The sequence below is a fragment of the Rhagoletis zephyria genome, unplaced genomic scaffold (assembly GCF_001687245.7).
Source record: "Rhagoletis zephyria isolate East Lansing unplaced genomic scaffold, Rhagoletis_zephyria_1.1 Rzeph_scaffold_00027, whole genome shotgun sequence".
NCBI lineage: Eukaryota > Metazoa > Arthropoda > Insecta > Diptera > Tephritidae > Rhagoletis > Rhagoletis zephyria.
In genome coordinates, this window is record NW_016157111.1 from 298,745 (window position 1) to 313,626 (window position 14,882).

Here is a 14,882-nt window from a genome sequence, read left to right on the forward strand (position 1 = left end):
CGGCCTTCGGCCGCGCTTAGGGATTATAACCCTTACTAATCCTGTCTGTGTTGCCGGAAAAGGGGACCGGAATTATTTTTGCGTAGAAGTTCTTTCTGCGTAGGCGGCCTTCGGCCGTGCTTAGGAATTAAAACCCTTACTAAGTAGAAGTAAATAATTTATATTAGAAAAAACGAAATTATCCATATGCACACTTTCGTTAGAAAACCGAAATAATGCATATAACAAAAACCGAANAATAATTCATATTAGAAAAAACGAAATTATCCATATGCACACTTTCGTTAGAAAACCGAAATAATGCATATAGCAAAAACCGAAATAATGCATGCATGCACAATTTCGATTCAAAACCAAAATAATGCTTATGGCAAAAACCGAAATAAAGCATAAATGCACAGTTTCGGATGAAAACCGAAATAATGCATATAGCAAAAACCGAAATAATGCATGCATGCACAATTTCGATTCAAAACCAAAATAATGCTTATGGCAAAAACCGAAATAAAGCATAAATGCACAGTTTCGGATGAAAACCGAAATAATGCATATAGCAAAAACCGAAATAATGCATGCATGCACAATTTCGATTCAAAACCAAAATAATGCTTATGGCAAAAACCGAAATAAAGCATACATGCACAGTTTCGGTTGAAACCGAAATAATGTCTAAATGCACAGTTTCCATATGCGCAATTTCGGTTCTTGTATTCTATCATTCTTGCATGCGACGTATACTGCGTGTTCTCTGTCATAGTAATAATAACACAATGTTCGAAGGGTGCAATTTCACAAAATTCACCTTTACTACATACATAAAAAATTTACTAAGTATAGCCTGGTTTGTAGATGCAGTTTGAAAAACTGACTTCAGATTCCTAATTAGCAACCCCTGGTAACAAGTTCCAACCCATGACAATGCGTAAATCGTTCAGTATCAACGTTTTAATTTTACTAATGTCTTTTCGAGAGCATATTTTCGGAAACTAGGCTAATTCTAACTGTCCAAGACAGATGTGTAATTAAGGGGATGTTCCCCAATAATACCAGAGTAATTAAATCTAAAAACCACATTTGTAGCTGCATGTCAAGAAAATAAAAAAATTTAGAACCTCGGAGTTTTTACAAAAAAAACCGACCAGCGCGACCTCTAAAATAGCTTTTTTTTTCAAAATGAAAAAAATGTCTCTTTTTTTTATCACAAATAACAATATTCTGATGTAGCGTTTATGAATTTCCAAAAAGAGGGCTTTTATGAACCACTCTAATATAGTATATAGTTTGCTTAGCTGCACATCCTTCTTTGCACGAAAAACTTGTGCACGTAACCGAAAAAGGCACTTAAGCGAATTTTCTTTACTACTTCAATGAGGAAGGTATCCGAATCCTTATGAAACCAAATATTGGCGGAGCACTTACCATGTAGAAATTACTGCTTCGCTTATTTGGTTTCATAGGGATTCGGATGTGAAAAATAATAGCGACACGACTTTCGAATTTTTTTTGTTTGGTTAATGTTTATTATTTTTTTCATAAAAATGCAGCTCATCTAACAAAAACCATATATGTAGTACCAAATTTAAAATTTTGTAGGAAAATTCAACATTTTACAACAACAAACTTTTTATTAAGAATTTTTAGAAAAAAATCTAAGTATGCAGTTTTACAGCATATTAAAGCTTAATAAAGTGCAAGTTTCAAGTGGCTAAGAACTCGCGTTGATTTCAGATGTTTTTCTCTTTCGAACATACTTTTTTCTTTGTCGAACATACTTTGTCTGGAGGAAAAACCGTGACATCAGCAAAAAAAACAAGATTATCAAAAGTCGACGCCAATTCCTTTCCACTTGAATTTTGCACTTTATTAAACTAAAATTTCATGGGCTATAAAACTGCATACTTTGAAGTTTTAAAAAGTTCTTACTGCAATGTTGGTTGTAGTTGTAAGATTTTGTTGAACTTTTAAAATTTTTCTAGAAAGTTTGAAATTTAGTCTTATATGGTTTTTGTTAGATAAAGTACAATAAACATTAAACAAACAAAAGAAAAAATATCCAAAATTGGTGATAATGGCGTGTCCCTTTTATTTTCCACATACTAAATTAGTCACTTTATGGCAATGCTGTAAGAGCACCACTTTATAAATATATATACATATGTATGTATGTACATATGTATACGTTACGTGTATTTTCATAAAGTTAGAGATAATTGCGATTATATTCCTTACACGATTGCAGTCGTTGGTAACTGGATTTGGCGCAGCCTGTTACTTCTATGCAACTGAATGAACTGGGATAGATTGAATTCACTTTGCACATAAACGTTCGCGATTTAGTATATGTCTGTAGCGGTTGAAAATGGTCGAAACGCGACACGAAATGAAGCTGAACTAATTTTTAGTTCAATAATTCAACACGTATTTAACATATGTATATGTACACATACATATTGCACTTATTCACATTAGTATTCAGTTATGTGCGCAGTTTTGTCGTTAACGGCCGTCATTTTAACTTAAAAAATATTGGTTAATTAGTCAGAACCGAAAAACTGATCACGTCTAAAACACAACCGCCCAGCACTGCGAACGAAGTTTAACTGACACTACGCTAAACGCGATGCGGCAGTTCGTCACCCACTGATTGTGTGATCACTACCGGAAAGCTGCCGCTGTTGCGATATTGTTAGAGAATCTGACGATGGAGCTTTTACTTGTTTCAGCGGTAATGTATTTGCAATGTCAACGATCATGGAGACATTCGCTGCAGCTGATCCAATTCTCTTTTCTGGCTTCCTATTATCAATCTCAATAATTTTACTTTCTCTTTCGAGAGGATTGTGTTGCCTATACATGATTTTGCAGCTTGGTGGCGCGCGAATACTCTGTTGTGGTTATTGTCTTCTCTCCAATTATTGACCCACGAATGCATTCAGCGGCTGTATTGTTATCGAACTGTAAATTGTTAGTGTAAAACATCAGAAAGCGACGATGACTTCCCGACAGGTCCACGGAGTGTTGTTTAACCCGTTCTGCAGACGCTATCGCTGTGGCTGTGGCTGGTGAGATGACGGTGCCGATACTTAAAAAACGAACTTGTCGTTAATGTTACTTTGCGGGGTTACCACAATAGCCGCTCGCTCTTAAGTTGTTGATGATTAATACTTATGTTCTTGGAAATAAGCGAGTTCGTCATGCGCGCGAGACAGTTGTGAGTAAAGCCGGCACGCACCATTGTGGCTGGATTCCCCACACCCTCTTGAAAGTATTCATATGTACATACATACATATCGCACACCGTCTTCAAAAGAGTCGCAACTCAAAATTTGGCATTTTTGAAATTATGCGCTAAAAATGTACGCAGCGCTTTTATTTAGCTTTCAGCAAAAACTGGAGCAGATTTTATTTATAATTCGTTACAAAAACCTAAGGTAAAATCGCCCTTGCCCATATGATTGTCATGTGGTAAGAAATAGTTTTTCGCATTTTCTGACAAACGTATCATTTTGAGTTGTGACTCCTTTGAAGACGGTGTGCGATATGTCCATGTGTATGAAGTAGGTGTGTGCTTAAAGTAAAAATATGTGGCTTCAAATGTCTTTACAGATTATTAATCTCATACTTACATACATACATTCACTCTATTTAGTTGTTATACTTACTGCGGCGAACACCAAATAATTAATGAATGAATTTAAAATTTCCATTGAGAGTATGTTCTAACGTTATGAAAGTAAATTCAAATATGTACAAAGAAATGTACATGCAGTGACTCATAGAACTACAGTGGAATCTCGAAAAGGTTAACCGAAATCTCCCAAGGGTGATTAACCTTTTCAAATTATTAACTTTCATAAGCGATTTTAATAATTTAAAAGAATATGTTAATATAGTTTTTAGAAAATAACACGCTAAATTTATTCCAATGACTTGGTTTTCATCATTACGGAAAGGAAACTTGGATTTAATTTGTACCAGCATATGGAGAGTTTTCTTCTTTGCTTCTTCATATGTGCTCGCCACTGCCTCCAAAATGTCATTGCGTTTTTTCTTTATTATTGAGATGCCTGCTTTAGATACACCATAATACGCCAATCAATTTCCGTAAATAGTACCTCGATAAATTTTTTTTCAATCTCAGCTTTTTTATGTAGATTTACCGCCCAATTCTGTGTTTTCTTGATAAACTTTTTGTAAGGAAATTTTATCAAGATTTTTATCAAGTAAAAGCTTTCTTCGCATTCTGTGTCATTATTTATAAAACAAAAAGCTCTTTGATTTCCACATTAGTGGAACTGATTTCCACATGAGTGAAACTGATTTCATTGTCACATATGAAAAATATGAATTTAAAAGACAAAAAGCTTTTGACTGCCGTAGGTGAGTAGGTAGAGATGTCGACTATAATTCCGTGTGTCACCGGTTCAAATGCCGGCACATGCAGTATTTAAATGATAAAAACAAATGTTTTAATACCCACAAACAATTTATAAGTTTCGCATGAAATCTAAATTTGTAAACGCTTGTGGATAGCATTTCGACTGCTAAGTGGAAGATCGACCTATCTCGGAAACCAGTTCGAAAACGCCCTATCTCAAAAAAATTTTCAAGAACGCCCTATTTCAGAATTTTATTGAAAAACACCCTATCTTAGAATTTGGTTCAAAAACGCCCTATTTCACTTCAAAATGTAATGAAAATGTGCTGATATAGGGCGTTTTTGAAACGAATTCTGTAATACGGCGTTCTTGAAAAAATTTTGAGATAGAGCATTTTCGAGTTGGCTGCCGAGATGGGTCGATCTTCCAACTCAGGAGTCGATTTTCAATCTTGATAAGATGGTTTTAATATTTTATTATTTATCAATAATTGGTATTCTGGCACAGAAATGAAAATTTCTTTTCTTGATAAATTATTAAGATTCAAAATGCTATTGAAAAACGTTCACAAATTGAAATTTTATGTGAAAGTTATAAATTTTGTATATAAAAAAATGTGTTTTTGTTATTTAAACACTGCAGGTACCGGCAATTGAACACGGAATTATAGTCATCTCTACGTACTCGGCTATGGCAGTCAAAGGATTTTTTGCTTTTTAATACTTTTTTTTCGTGTTGAAATCCTGCAGCTTGCGAAGAATGCGAAGGAAGGAAGCTTTTGCTTGTTAAAAATCTTGATACAATTTCTTTACAAATAATTGATCAAGAAAACACAGAATAACTTCATAAACTTCGAAAAATGTATTTCAAAGTTTTAATGTAGTTGATTGATTAATCTTTATGCGTATGTGTAAACTAAATGGTTCCATAGGAAAAGACAATCGTAACTAATAGCCAAATATAAATTTAGTTTATTTAGTAAGTAGAGTGGAGTATTAAACTTACATTTTTTGACTTGTTTCCATGCAAATAGAGGAATATTAACAAGAAAACGATAGCTGAGTGGAAGATTGACCTATCTCGGCAGCCAGTTCGAAAACGTCATTTATTCAGAAAACTTTTCAAGAATGCCCTATCTCAGATTTCGGTTCTCAGCACATTTTCAATACATTTTCATTTGAGATAGGGCGTTTTTGTACCGAATTCAGAAATAGGGCTTTCTTAAACCAAATTCTGGGATAGGGTGTTTTTCAATAAAATTCTGAAATAGGGCGTTCTTCAAACAAATTCTGAAGTAGGGCGTTCTTGAAAAGTTTTCTGTTATAGGGCGATTCCGTACTGGCTACCGAGATACGTCAATCTTCCACTCAGGTGTCGAAATTCGATTACTATTTTCTTACTGAGAAGATAGTATGTAGGACAGGCGTATAAAAAATTAATAAATACATATCGTCACCCTTAAGACAGAAGCATGAATCTGCAAATTTACCAATATTGAGTTATTGGGTTGACTTGTTTAACCTTTGGATGTTCTAGTTTATACCAAAAGTCAGAATACCATGCGTACATGGAAAGCATATATTTCACAATGTCAATTACATGAATGCAGATTTAAGTATCGTAAAAAACTTCAAACTTGATTTTCCAAAATTTTAATTTTTACGCATTCATGTTTCTGGCATGCGGGAAACGATATGTACTTACCGATTTGTTTTACACAAATTATTTAAAAAGCAGACGTCTCGGTTGCTCGACAAATGGGTTAATCGTTTCTGCAATTATTTCACATTGATTCTCTAAAACAAAGTTTCGATGTATGCTTAAGATGCAAAAAATTAAAGGTAAAATTTATGAGAAATCAAACTGACAATTTATTAAAACTAGTTAGTAGTAACCCCCGAAATTCAGGTGAATGCAGTAAAGAAACTGCTGTGCCCCAAAGTAGACTCACTTCAGGCGGAACTAAAGAAGCACGAGAACAACAGCGTTGCCGCCGATGTCATAGTGCGGGGTACACCTATTTCTACAGGTGAGGTTTGTTGGCGAGATTTTTAATCAAATCTGCCGCGCAGTTCAACTGGGCCCTCCCCCATTTCGAGCAGCTTTTCGTGTACGCAGCAACAGTAACTCCAAGAGTGCCCCAATAATTGTGAAGCTCTTTTCTCCCCATGATCGTTCCGCGCTGTTTAAAGCTTTTAATGGGTTTTACAAACCCAACAGCAGAGGAATACAACTACGAGATATTGGATACAAGGTAGAGGAGAGACTCCTCTTAAGCGAGTGTCTCACTAAATGTAATCGGGAAATTATGCAGTTTGCTACCCAGCTTAAAAAGCAAAAGCGAATAACAACTGTTTTTTCTTTGAGAGGTGAGGTGTTTGTTCGTGTCCAAACTGGTGGTACTGCCGTCAAAATCCTCTGCAAAGAGGCCTTAGAGAAACTACTGCAAAATAGCCAATGACTAAGGGGCCTTCTGATATGTTTTATTCGTATGAAACTTTGTTACTCGCTCTGCTCTTCTTCTTTCTACCTTTTATTACTAAAGACACTCTCCCCCCTATCGTTTGTGATTATTATATGTTATAATGCGTTTGGCCCATATCGGGAAATTCTATTTGCTCTTAAAGTGCGGTGTGTTCTCTTTTGTCTAAATGAGTGTGGATGATCGATTTAGTTCCAAAGGCAATGACAGCACATTTAATATGATACGTATCCTAAGTAAGCAAAAGCAAGGCTTAAAAGTATGTCATCTAAACGCTCAAAGTTTACCAGCCAAAATTGACGAGTTTAGATATATTTTTGAATCTTCTGATGTAGATGTTGTGTGTGTGTCTGAAACTTGGTTCTCCTTGTGGCATAGTGATAGTAGGTTCTGTGTTAATGGGTATAAACTGTTTCGTCAAGATAGAGCGAGTCATGGTGGTGGTGTTGCCGTATTTGTCAAATCTGGTTTATCTTGTAAACTTAAGTGTACTTCGGAAGCTTCCAGTTCTATAGAATATCTCTTTGTCGAAATTATATCTAATTGCAAGAAAATTATCATAGGCTGTGTTTACAAACCTAACAAACATGTTTCTTATGAGCACTTTATGGATTTCATCGGAAATCTTACTCTAAACTACAACAACATATTTATAGCTGGGGATTTTAACAGCGACCTACTTCGAGAAGGTAAATTTTCAACAGAAATGGGAAATTTGGGTATGTATTCTGCCAACATAAGGACTCCTACACATTTCACTCAAACCAGCTGCACTCTTTTGGACTTATTTTTTGTAAGTGATATATCAAAAATACTAATCTACGACCAACTATCCGTTCCGAATTTTTCCAAGCACGATCTCATCTTTCTGACATTTGATTTCATGAGCAATTGTAATCAGTTATCGTTTTCATATCGGGACTTTCAACATATTCATTATAAGCAACTTGAAGTGGCTGTCGATGCTACCGATTGGGGATCCGTCTACAACTTCGTTTCTTCAAACGATCAGATCAATTTTATTCAGACCCATATTAATATACTCTTCGAAGAATTTGTTCCGCTCGTAACTAAATCAACCAGTGTTCGTACCCGCTCTTGGTTTAACAATTATATTAAGAAACTGATTCACAAGCGCAACGCGGCTTATCGTAAATGGAAGCAATCTAGGTGTGAAACAACCTACAGTGATTTCAAGGCTTGGAGAAGAGAAGTTACCAGAGCCATAAAACAGCAAAAGCTTAAGTATTATGAACATCAATTCAGCATTGCAATAGGTTCTAAAAAGACATGGAAACGTATTCATGAAATCCTGATTGGTAACAAAAGCAATTATGTGTCGGAAAATTTAGACGTGAATGAGCTTAACAAAAAATTTGTGCAATTGTCTGCTGAATGCTGCAATATATGTCCTGTAAGGTATAGTACTTGTTTGAATGTTACGTCTTCTGGTTTTTGTTTCAAAAGTGTTGATGATTGTGAAGTTGTTTCGTCTATACTTAGCGTTAAGTCGAATGCTACTGGTACTGATGGTATTCATCCTAAGTTCTTCAAGTGCATTTTACCTAAAATTCTACCTTACGTAACTTTTGCTCTGAATACCATCTTGGTAACTTCGGATTTCCCACTCTGCTGGAAAAGAGCTAAGATAGTTCCAATTGAAAACCCCAATGGTGATTATAGGCCTATTTCGATACTTCCCTTCCTGTCCAAAGTCCTCGAGTGCATTATGCACCGCCAGATAAATTTCTACTTAAGTCGCAACTCCTTGCTTTACACTTACCAATCTGGATTTAGGTCTAACAGGAGTTGCACGACGGCACTCATTAAAGTTTCTGATGATATTAGACAGAACATCGGCAACAATCACGTTACCTTTCTAACTCTTCTTGACCATTCAAAAGCCTTTGAAACCGTTAGTCATGAAATCCTATGTCTAAAACTTAAAAANAAAAATTAAATGGAATGAAATACTTACTAAAATTAAGAAATTAAATTTAAGCGTATAATAAAACGTGATATTCGTAAATATACTTCAGTATTTAGTTGGAGATTTATTTAAAGAACTTCGTGAAAGACAGCAATTAATCTTGTACTGCTGGAGGCTTGATAACCCAGAAAANTCTGTTTACCTATAACCCGGGGCCCTCCCCAGGTTTCAATTCTGGGTCCATTGTTGTTTGTGTTGTACATTAACGAACTACATAATGTCTTAAAACATTGTGCTGTGCATATCTATGCAGATGACGTTCAATTATATGTTAACTGTCCTTTTGCGTCCATTAATAACTGTATTACTAACCTGAATTCTGACTTAGAACTCGTAAATAGGTGGGCATGCGATAATGGTTTAGTCCTGAATCCAAACAAATCCCAGTGCATCGCTATTTATAAGAAGACGTTCAATACTGACGACTTTATGGAAATAAAACTCAACAACTCTGTGATAAAATTTTTTGGACACTGCTAGGAACTTAGGGGTCTTTTTCAATAGAACTTTGTCATGCAGTACCCACATTTACAATACAATAGGCAAGGTTTATGGCATGCTTCGGTCTTTATGGACTACGCAACAATTTACACCAGTAAGAACTCGACTGCTTTTAGCTAAAACTTTTTTGATACCAACGTTATTGTATGGCTGTGAACTGTATGCTAGTTGTTACAGTGTGTGTCGTGGTAAACTTAATGTCCTCTATAACAACATCGCAAGGTATGTCTATTGTATTAAACGGCGTGATCTCATTTCTGTTTTTGCCACCCAAATTTGTTCAGTACCGTTTGATGACTTACTAAAACTAAAATGTCTTACACTCCTTCATAAGATCATTACAACTCAGGAGCCCAAGTATCTTAAAAAAAGGATTCAGTTCACTAAATCGTCTCGATCACTTAATATACTTAATATGAAATGCAGTTGCTTAGTTACAGAACGACAGTTCTTTGTTTTCGCTGTCCGTCTTTGGAATGCTCTGCCTCATAAAATTAAAAACATAAAACGAACACTGCAATTTAAGAATGAATCATTACGCTATTTGTTAAACGATGTATACCTGTAACCTCCATGTCTGTCCCTCGTATTTTTTCTGTCCTCCCCTACTGTTTCTTCTTTTTAATTATTTTCACTCTGTTCAATTATTTGCCATATTGTGGTGTAGAGCATAAGCTTTCTAGTGTTAAGACTCAAACATTGTAATTTAACCTATGGTTGTATGTTTGATTTAAATAAAAAAAAATTAAATGGAATGAAATACTTACTAAAATTAAGAAATTAAATTTAAGCGTATAATAAAACGTGATTTTCGTAAATATACTTCAGTATTTAGTTGAAGATTTATTTAAAGAACTTCGTGAAAGACAACAATTAATCTTGTACTGCTAGAGGCTTAATATCTCAGAAAATTGGCGTCGTATATGGTGAAAGGCTTTTAGTGTCACACCTTTAATATAAAGTTTTCTTAACCCTTTCAGTATAAAATTTCAACCACTGATTCTAAAAATTTTAAAATATGTATACCGGCTAATTTTGTATTGTTCACTTCAAAAATCACATCAATAGATATGTAGAACTTTGGGCTTTGCCATCATTCAGTGTCCTTTATAATGGTGATATCCTAGGTGTTTAAAACAGAAAGTGATGTCCACTATTTTTATTTTTTGCTTTCATGAAATATATCGTCGTTTAAAGTACAAAACCGCGTATCGTCATTCTGCAAAACCGCGTAACTGACATTGGCTACCAAAGATTGGATTTGCTAACACAAGCTCTTGACTCAATCCTTATCCATTCGTCCTGAAATATACTAGGTAGAAATGCGAATGCTTTATAAAGAAGAGTACTACTTTGAAATATGAGTGTTTTTACTCTCTAGAAAAAAATTTATGCAATCGCACATACGCGGTTTTGCATTATCTCGATACGCGGTTTTGCATTTTGTTGATATGCGGTTTTGTACTTTAAGCGACGATATTTCAAAACTATGAATAACACTGTGTCACAAAAACAAAAACATTTCAGAACACACGAAACAATCTATATACTCACGAAACTATGGGCCAAATATTTTAAAACTGCGTTTTTAGTTTTTTACTCTGAAATTTTAAAAATATGATTAATTAAAAAATTTGTTTAAAAAAATCAGTGTAATGTAGAATAACAATATGGGTACCAAATGAAACAGAGAATTCTGTTGAAATTAAAAACAATAAAATTTTTTGGTTAACAAAGACGAATAGGTATTGAAAATGCACTTTTAATACATTTTATCTTTTCAAGTCATGTGGTCGTATGTACATATATTAGTCCTCAAACAATAATTTTTTCAAAAATAAATAAAGCAAAAATTTTCAAGGATAAAGTTTTTAAAGGACATTTTCTTTACCCACTCGTCCTTATGCACCAAAAAATTTATTCTGTTATAATTCTACAGAATTTTTTCTTATATTTGATACCTTTATCTTTATACTACATTGCACTGAATTAAAAATATTTTTTTTAAATATTCATATTTTTTAATTCCAAAGTCCTTTTAAAAAAATCCTTACGTCAGAGAGAAAACCTAAGTACGTGACTCAAACAAATGACCACGTGTTGATTTTTTTTGTAAATATTCGTAATGTTTTTCGAGCTAAATTTTTTTTTGTTATATTTCTAGAAAAAATACTGTAATTTAATCACATAAATCACAGCTACAAACTTTATACAAAATTTAGGAAAATTCCACAAATTTTCATCAAAATTTCAACTTTTTAATCTGATTCTTTAGACAACTTTTGGGTATGCAATTTTAGTCTAATGAAGTGCAAGTTTCAGATGGCAAGAAAATCCCGTTGATTTCTGAGAAATTTTTTTTGGTGACTATTTTGACACTTTTTCCATATAAGCATGAATTTCTTGTGAAACAAAATACGGGAGACCGTTAGCAATAAAATTTCAAAAAATCAACGCGATTTTTTGTAGATTACACTTGTTATATAAACAAAAACCGCAATATTCTCCAAAAAACAATTATCAAAAATCAGGGCGATTTTTTAGGTGGATGAAACTTGCACTTCATTAGACTAAAATTGTATGGGCTAGAAAACTGCATACCCAGAAATGTTGTAAAGATTCAGATTAAAAAGAATTTGGCTTTCTGCTGCCATTTCTTAATATTGTATTCTACATAGAAGGTTAGGGGGGTAGCGACGCACATGGTTGGTTTGAAAAATGTATAAGCTCAGAAAAGCTAACCCAAAAGTGAACTTGTTAGAGCAGTACGTGAACATTGAAATTCGGTTAACTTAGCCGAGCGATTAACTTTTCCGCGAATTAGTTTTTCCGCGATTCTACTGTAGTTTGCAATGATTTTTTTACGATACTCAAAATGTTTTTCATGGTAAATTTTTTTCGTTCGTTCATTACAAAAATGAATCCATTCTAAAACAAACACCATGTAAATCCAAATTTTAAACTGTGGAGTAAATTCAGTCGATGTGACAGTTTGTGACAAAGGGACAGCCACTAACGTTGACATAACTTGGGAAAAAAGCGTGCTTAAGTTAAATCTTAAGACTTTTGGATTGTTTGTTGCTTAAACATTACGCAGGACCCTTCGATCGCATTTGAATGCAATAATTCACTCACCTGAATGACTCGGCTTCTAATCTTCGACTAAACATTACCCATTTCCTTCCATTGGCACGAATGTTTTCATTCAATCAAAAGAAAGGTAATGCATTACCCATTTTCGCACTGGGTACATACATATATACATACATACATACATATATACTTACATATGTATGTATACATATACGCACTTTGAACAAGAATAAGTTGAAAATGAAGCAGTCAGTGCAAATATTTTACTACATACTTTAAGTATTTTGAACGTGTTTTGCATCTCAATTAATTTCCAAACTAATTTGAATTTCCTATAAGTTTATTACGCCAAAATTTTATGAGTACACCTTACATAACAAATAAGAATAAGCGATCACATTGACGTATGTACATACTAGGGCTGGGACTATCCGTGTATTCGTATATCCGTCCGGATATTCATGTATACAGATAAAATCCGGATATCCGGTCATTATCCATTCTACTTTACTATCGGGATATCCAAAATACTATCTTAATATATTAAAATCCCGTGTCACTGTTTACGTAATGTCCGAAACCGCTTAACCGATTTCAATGAAATTTTGTGGGTGTGTATTGTTGGTTCCTACTTAAAAGATAGGATAGTTGTGAACCCGAGAAAAAATGTTTTTGTTTTCATCGAAAATTTTTCTATGCTTCTCGCATCGTTCTTATCTTAATATATAAAAATCCCGTGTCACTGTGTTCGCTTACACTAATCTCCGAAACAGCTTAACTGATTTCAATGAAATTTTGTGGGTGTGTATTGTTGGTTCCAACTTAAAAGATAGTTTTGAACCCGAGAAAAATACTTTTTTCATCGAAATTTTTTCTATGCTTCTCGCAACGTTCTTAAAAATCCCGTGTCACTGTGTTCGCTTACACTAATCTCCGAAACAGCTTAACTGATTTCAATGAAATTTTGTGGGTGTGTATTGTTGGTTCCAACTTAAAAGATAGTTTTGAACCCGAGAAAAATACTTTTTTCATCGAAATTTTTTCTATGCTTCTCGCAACGTTCTTAAAAATCCCGTGTCGCTATGTTCGTTTACGCTAACTACAAACTGTCCATATCCGAAGCGAGAGTTTTCCAATGTTATTCGCGGCTACGCTTCATATGGGTGTTTCCATACAGCCGTACGCAACATTCGTACGCTTATAGAGTAACGTAAATCTATCAAAAATAGAAGTTACAGAAAAAAAAGATTTCGGTTATGTTGCAACCAAAGGGTACTATGTTTGAGAAAAAAATAAGCAGCCTCGAAACTTTGGTGTGGAAAATATCCGTTCAAAACCAGGTGATAACGTACGCGACAAAAAAAGAAGTGGTTTTAAGGCACATATACAATGCATACATATATATATTGTATACATATATGCGAAAGTCTGCGAATCATGAGAGTTTTTCTTTTCTTTAAAAATTCCTAAACTAAGCTAAATAATGTACCTTTACAATCCTTCCATTTTTTGATAGAAATTATCTCTGGTTAGTTTTTATTAAAAAAAATTATAATAACGTAAATAAAATTTTTTTCAGTTCTTCTCTCCACCGTTTCGCCTTTTCAAAACCTTTTTCCGCCATCTGAATACGAAATTTAAAGTTATAAAGCCGTTTGAATTCATTTGCTTGCATTTTCGGTTTACATTTTCATGGAAACACGCATATATGCGAAAGTCTGCGAATCATGGGAGTTTTTCTTTTCTTTAAAAATTCCTAAACTAAGCTAAATAATGTACCTTTACAATCCTTTCATATTTTAAGAGAAATTATCTCTGGCTAGTTTTATATTAAAAAAAAAAACAATAACGTACGCGACAATTTTTCTCGTAAGTAATAAAATGTATTTATTGAGAACTCTTCTCGCCACCGTTTCATTGTTTTACAACTATTCTAAATAATTTAAATGGAAAATTTGCAATTAACATTGGTTTTGATGTATTTGATTGAAATTTTCGTACTTACAATAACGTATGCGACAAACTTTAAAGGGTAATAAAATGTATTTTTACTTCGGTTGGAAAGAAAATTTGACAGTATATCTTTAGCTAGAAGAATTCTCGCTTAAGAGTTGTAATCTGCATTACCTGCGACTGCCAATATACAAATGAGTATTTCAGCTTATTGGAATTTTAAAACTCAAAAATGGAAGAGTAAAACTGAATGTCTCTTCGACTCAGTTTTCTCTAATGAAATGAACTATTTTCTCTTTCCTATTAACTAAATTAAGAGATTTGAAACATTACAATTACATCTTAAAATCAAATTTGCAATAACAACTAACTATAAAAATGAGAAAAAGGAGAAGTTAGAGCTCGAATAACGGTAATTTTTTGATTTGCTTCTGATAGTATTCTAATGTCGCGTACGTTATGCAAAAACATTGTTTGTCGATGT

The 14,882-nt window shown here is 33.8% G+C and overlaps 1 protein-coding gene across 9 annotated transcripts in view; it reads right to left on the bottom strand.

Moving 5' to 3' along the window:
• Window positions 1–14,882, bottom strand: part of Mmp1 (Matrix metalloproteinase 1) — a 404,544-nt gene that overhangs the window by 235,343 nt on the left and 154,319 nt on the right. For 4 of the 9 annotated variants that reach the window (XR_001847615.1, XM_017616717.1, XM_017616702.1 and 1 more), the window contains exon 1: window positions 2,230–2,672. The exons of 1 other annotated variant lie outside the window; for it this stretch is intronic. The gene's annotated coding sequence lies outside the window, so the exon portion shown is untranslated. Of the gene's footprint in view, window positions 1–2,229; window positions 2,674–14,882 lie in introns of those variants that run through there. 4 more of the 9 variants (XR_001847613.1, XM_017616726.1, XM_017616752.1 and 1 more) reach the window with 2 other exon arrangements.